The following is a 7,185-nucleotide window of genomic DNA, read 5'->3' as shown; positions in this document are numbered from 1 at the left end:
ATATAAATATTAAAATTTTTAATTTAAAAATTTAATTAATATTGAATTAATATTAAAATTATTCTTAGCTATTGTTTATATAGACATTCGTTTTCAGAATTTAGGTCTTACAAACTATTTATTCACACCCTATATCCTAGATTGATTTTTGTATATAACTAAACTTATCTCTTCAACACAGTGTGTATGGAGAGTGTACGTGGAGTTGGCGAGGGAGTTTAGGCAGCTTTTGGTGTGCAGAGTCTAAGGAAGTACGTCAGAGTGTCGGTTGGTCGCGTAATCAGCTATTAGTCTAATCTTTTAGTTGTACTTTATTCTTACAAGGAGAGTGTAAGTCCTTCGAGTCATCGATTTAGTTGAAATTTTGCAGGTTTGTAGGTTTAGTCATCCAGTTTAAGAAGATGTACCATTATAAGGGCAACTACTCAATAATTTTTGAGATATTTATGCTTAAAGCTTTATTATTCTTAACTACCAATTTCTTCTGAATAATTATCCATATTTATGAAATGCTATTGTGGCCTAACGACTTCAGAAAATTCCTACCCTGGTGGGAGGAACTTTCGCCATGGGCGAAAAATTAATACAAAATAAGTTTTTTTTTTTTATATTGTTACAATTCGCGAGTCTATCCTTATTCTTTAGGTTCGATTGCTGGATTGCCGAAGAATTCTAAACGTCAGAATAAATTTTCCTTCTAAAAAGATTAACAGCACTCTTTGAACTTTGATGGAAAACGTTCCTTTTATAGCCAATAGCCGATTTTTATTTAAACTGAATATTCTGGAGGGTGCTAGATTGTTCTGCACTGAGGTTATGATCCACTCCTCTTGGCCAAATACCGGGTGGATATGATCTCGTAACAATATTACTCCTTATTGTGGATAAAAATGGAAACCAATTTCTTGTACGTTTTATAACAGTTAACAAATTGGTATATTTATATAATAATACTTAAATATTGACATCAATTCGCAATATAATATTTTGAACAAAAAAATTCACACTATTTAGAAAATTCTTCTCTATCTCTCGCTCTCTCTTATACTTATTAACACATGTTTACTCTTTGAAGATTCTAACCTAACTGTTTCATTCAACTCGCACATATTATATTGTAGGATACCGAAAGAAATCGCGAATCGGCTATTGCCAACAAAAACAAATTGTAAACCGATCGATATCTTCTAGAAGCAAATCGAAAAGTTATTCTACATAACAAAATTAAGTTGCTTGACTCCTCTACGGGGAAGTGAAGCGTAGGTTAAGGAAGCATAAAAGCGTGGTCCTTGACAATCAAAACAGAGTCCTTTGAAATCAGTTGTGACCAACACAAGCGTGAGTCGTTTTGTGTTGGAAAGTGAGTTTTAAAAGAGTGCGTCTTTGTGTATTTTCGTTATCTTGATGTTCTTTTCCTAAGTTAAATCAGTTTACGAATTTTGAGTTTGTGTTATTGTGTTCCTCTTCTTTCGTGAATTTTCGGTGTCTCAAGACCAGTTTCGCCATCCTACAATATTTATATCATACCAAATAACTTTCATTTATTCTACCTCAATACCATTCACACATATAAAACCAACACTCACATTCTCATAAAGCCAATACTCACACTTATGATTATTATCTTGCAACTTGTGCTGTGAACATTCGGCAAGACGTTTTGGTTTTTGTGGATGACACGAGTGTGATAATCCCTTCGGATTGGCACTTTACAGAAATTTTTATTAATTTATAACTGAGCTTGCGTTAGCAAATCCTGGGGGTGTTTCTTCTTTAATCTTCTAGCCGTCTCGATGATGTACAGATTTCCAGCCAATAAATTTGGATGGTTAGTTGTCCTTGCTTTATGTCTATCTGCGTGGAGTTGTATTTCCTCTGTAGGAAATGGATATCAGGTTTAGGATAGATACCACTCCAAATATTCTGTCTCGGAGGAAGAGGATCATTAAATACAATAGTTAACTTTATGTACTCGAGTGGAGCGCTTGTTACGAATCTGCTTCTTTGCGCTGAACTAGCTGACTTGTGGTTCCTGATGATGGACTGGTATCATATGCCGCTAACCTGTTGGTATCCACGTGGGTAGCAAGTAGAAGGACGACAGGAAAAGGAAGGGATGCGTTTCATCCCGAGCTTCCTAGTGAACTCATCAATAAAGCTTTCTTCTAGCAGGCCCTGCCTTAGACCGGGGATACTTAGATGGCGTATCACAGAGTAAGTGTCGCTGTTAAAATATTGGATCAAAAAGATGAGTTTATTTTATAAAATTGACAATTTTATTACTAATATTTACTTATTTGGTTAACATCTATTCTCTTATTGGTTAGTTTTTACGGATATCTATGAATTTTAGTGACCGTCAAAAAATAGCTAGGTAACTTCGGGCCAGCAGCCATCAATGGGCTCAGCGCCTGGTCAGCGTCACGCATTTGTCTCGTGGCGGACCAACCCTGAAGGAACCCTATCATAAATCAGCTTTCCGACTTTTGCTTTTGCCCCTTTTACGCTGACATCTACAAAACGTTATCACCTCGCATAAATAAATTCGTTATGCGAACTGATAAGCTGTTTCAGCCGGTGCATACGGGACGCATGAGTTCGTCTCAAATTATTCATATTTTTTATTTGTTTGTTTCATTCCTGCCTGGCCTCAAAATATTCTAAACATCTTGAAAGTTGAGAATATGTTTTATTTTTCACAAAAATTACAATTTAAATAGCCAATGGTCACTACTTTTTACGCATGACGAGTATACTCGTCATGGAAAAGTGGTAGGATTTTGTGTCATGACGAGTATACTCGTCAATTACAGCTAACTGGTTAACACGGGGGATACTATTGGAAGTTATATATATATAGGAAGAGCAGGTTTTCCGAGAACTTGCGAGAAAGTCTTCGAACTTCTATTGTTGAAATCCATCAAGTGGCGAGGGTGAGAATGATGGTCGCTACATATGTATTATATCCGACAAACCTAAATTCAAATATATAAAAATCTACATATTCGTTGCTATTTCTACTACAAAATTTTGTTTATTAACCCTTTGCACTCGAGAGGCACCTCTCAATCGCCATTTAATCAGATTCTAAAGATGGATGTTAATTAATATATCAAATCTACAATTACCCAACGATGCGTGGAATATCGAAGTACAATAACTGTACGTCTTAAATTGCATACGATTTCTCATTTACCGTTTTAAAAATATCGTCGACCTTATAGTAGAAAGTCTTTGAATTATTAGTTTCCTGTAACGAAAAAATCACCAGGTGCAAAGAGTTAATCGTATCAATAGCAACTCGATACTTTGAGAAAGCAAGTACAATTCATTTATTTCTGAAATTCCATATAACGCGATACGAATTCGTTCAATTTGTATTATTTCTGAGTTTCTTATAACGTCATTCCTTCGCTACGTTCAAATTTCGCGCCAAACGTCTGCACTAACACACGTAACTTCGACATAGGAGGTAAAGAAGCAAGGTCTTTAGAGACCCCGTTACCGCTTCGCGAGGGTTAATTTAGAATAGGCCGCAACCCTGCAACATTGTCGCATTCACGTAAACGGGCCTTAACCATTTCGATACTACTGCCGCCCACTGGCGGCGGCCATGAAACGTTCTCTGGGTACTACCGTCGCCTATTGGCGACATCTACCAAACGTCACCGATGACTGTCGCGATCCGAATGAAAAGTTTAGTGTCAATCACGCTCGAGATTTCTGTGAATACCGCAAAACACGTTTTCGTTGCTTCCAGTGCAACCACTCTTGTGGAAACCTTCCTCGTACCACGAATGTATAACCGCGGCCAGCTCCTCTGTACCAAAAGGGTTAAACCCCGCGAAACTCCAAACGTGAGAGTTGCAGTGTTCGGGGCGCAATATAATATCCACGACTAAGGTGATTGGCTATAGCGTATTAGGTCCTCCTCTAATACGATCGTAAAAATAGGTCAGACGAATTTTCGTTATTGGCTGGAAGCGTCACATCTGCAAATAGAATGATGTCCTATCGTTCCTAATGAAGAAAATAAACAGGACATGTCAAGACGAAATGGGATAACGGGATAAAACACTGAGAAAGGTATAGCATAGTAAATAATTATTGTTGGGAATTTCGTGAAGGAAATAGTCAAATGATTAACATGCAGGGAAGTCACCCTATTCAGTTATACAGCAATTTATAAAGGTTTAATATACGTGAAATTTATACACTTTATGCAATATACAAGTAAAACACGAGTCTTTTTTAATGCCGCTGTGGGTCACAATATATAAGGTATCTGTACTGTTCTTGATTTGAGAATGAAGAACTCCGAGGGACAGCAGGCCCTTTTAAACCCCCTAAACCGAACCCTTGATGTCCAAAGATCGGTATTGGTCTGCAACAGGCCTGTCGTCATCGTTGCATGGGCGTAGCTAATTTCCAACAATTATTTTTAATAATTATTATTAATTAAAAATAACTCGTCTTATTGCTATTTCAGAAGTTTATAGATAGAAGTATAAGATTTCGAGATCATAACAGGTGGAATTAGGCGAAATGAACGGATTCTTGCCTTTGTGACGTTCCAAGTGCAAACTCCTGATCTCTTTTAAGGTCGTATCTCCAGAACGGAGTTTACAAACCAATTTCTAACCTTTTGATTAGTTACTACATGATCCTTCACCATATACACTGTATATTTTTCAGCTGTTACCTTGCTACTATTATCTTGTGCAAATTCCCAAAGCATTATACATGACGAATATGCACTTTCTGACTCTTCATTTCAGTTACATGTACATTTTTACTGGTATTTATCTGATCTGAGCTTGCTGACTGCTATTTCTGAACTGTTGAAACCTCTGAAATAAGGCAAGCACAACGTTAAAAATGGACTCCAGGTCATTCCTTAAAAAATTTATGATCCACTACCTGTGTTGGATAATCAAAGAAGCCGCCCAAATGCTTTCATGCGCTCCGTACACTCATTCACCTCGTCAAAGCCGATGTCGCTGTTTATTATCTGATAGAGTCCTTCGCCATTCGCCACCTCACAGTACGTTATTGTATTTTCCGACATAGCCTCCCTGTAGAATTCCTATTGCAAATAGAGTATTCCGAAGAATATTAATACTTTCGCTACTACGGGTGACTATAGTCACCTACTACGAGACGCTATCTATACGCGACGGGTGACTGTAGTCATCAAATATGAGACGCCATCTACACACAACGGGTGCCTATAGTCACGAAATACGGGACGCCATCTACACGCGATGGGTGCCTACAGTCACGAACTACGAGATGTCATTAACACGCGACGGGTGCCTATAGTCACGAAATACGGGACGCCATCTACACGCGACGGGTGCAGATAGTCACGAACTACGAGCTGTCATTAACACACGACGGGTGCTTATAGTCACCAACTACGAAACGCCATCTACACGCGATGGGTGCCTACAGTCACGAACTACGAGATGTCATTAACACGCGACGGGTGCCTATAGTCACCAAATACGGGACGCCATCTACACGCGACGGGTGCCTATAGTCACGAACTACGAGATGTCATTGACACATGACGGGTGCCTATAGTCACGAACTACGAAACGTCATAGTATCGATATTTACTCTAATTATGTATTTTTACTAATGGTGGTGTCGCCGGTCACCGGTGGCCCCCGTGGCGCCACCGCCAAATTGAGTGCCGGTCACCGGTGACCCCCCTGGCATTTAACGTGTTAATACTGTTTCATTCTTTGATTCGTCTGTCTTTTATACATAAAATTTGGGGTGTGGTTTGAGAGAGTGGGAAAGGATGTTTATGATTGTCAAAGAAAAGTATAATTTTTGAAGTTAAGCTAATACATCTGGTTTTGAGTGCAGCGTGAGAAATCGACGTGTGGTGTTTATGAAGAAAGAGTTAGTTTCAGGATAATACATCTGGCTTTGGGTATGGCGTCAGAGAACAGGGTAAGAGGTTTACGAAGGAAAAGTTAGTTATCTAGGATAATACTGTGGACAGAAATGAATACCAATACCTTCCACGTTTTTTAACAATTAACAAATTAATATATTTACATAATAATATTTAAATATCGACAACAATTCTAAATCAACTATTTTTAAACACATAGATTGACTCTATCTTGAAAATTCCTTTCTCACTCTCTCACTCTTATTAACTCCTGTTTACTCTATGACGATTCTCACGTAACTGTTTCATTCTGGCACATTCTTCTATTTTATCAACATGCACATTAGATTCCACTCGCACATATTATATTTATATCATACCAAATAACTTTCATTTATTCTACCTCAACACCATTCACTCATATAATACCAACACTCACGCTTTCATAAAACCAATACTCACAAATACATGTAGGAATAGTAGGTTGAGAGCCAGTGCATAGGAACCCTTGGGCATATCTAGCTGGTGACGGGCAATAGACCTAGGGTTCAGACTGAATATTTAAAGTGTCGTCTGAAGTGTACGTGGAAGGATGAGTGACCGCGTGCAAGGATCGGATGAACGGGATATTTATGACTGTATGAAATGCAAGTGAAGAGCGAAAGGCATCTGAATGTTTAGGGTACGTGGTCCACCTCCAGGGCGAGGAAATGAGAAATGCGTGATTGAGGAAGAAAGTTTGAGTATGAAAGAAGACAGAATGCAAGGTTTAACACGTTCGTCGCCCAACGCGATTCGGTTGAGTTTCTCGCGGGGCCCAAATCCTACTGTCTGAACGCTAGAACGTTATCGGACCGATGATTTGGATGCGCCTAGTACAGGCACCGCTCGTTAGACGTTGGTCAACGGACCCTATTTACAATTTTCCATTTCCCGTAATCGTTTTGAATTACTATCGGCAAACTTGCATTTTGCAAATAACCAAACGATAGAACAGAGTAGCAAACTTGGTGAAGTTTTACCACTCGTAAACATATTGACAGACAATTACGAAAAATGTAAAAACACTACGACCTATTGTTCCAATTGTCCAAAATCACGACAAATGTGTTTAGACTGTTTTAACGAATACCATGCGACATAGTATAATGTAATATTTTATCCTAAATATAAATTAATAAAAAGTATAGTATAATGTGTATATTTTTAATATTATTATGTCGTATATCCTATATTTATAATTCAGTGCTTATTCCATTAAATTCCTTTTAAAAATC

The sequence above is a fragment of the Eufriesea mexicana genome, unplaced genomic scaffold (genome assembly GCF_001483705.2).
Source record: "Eufriesea mexicana isolate 0111107269 unplaced genomic scaffold, ASM148370v2 scaffold1387, whole genome shotgun sequence".
Lineage (NCBI taxonomy): Eukaryota > Metazoa > Arthropoda > Insecta > Hymenoptera > Apidae > Eufriesea > Eufriesea mexicana.
This window is presented reverse-complemented; position numbering follows the sequence as displayed.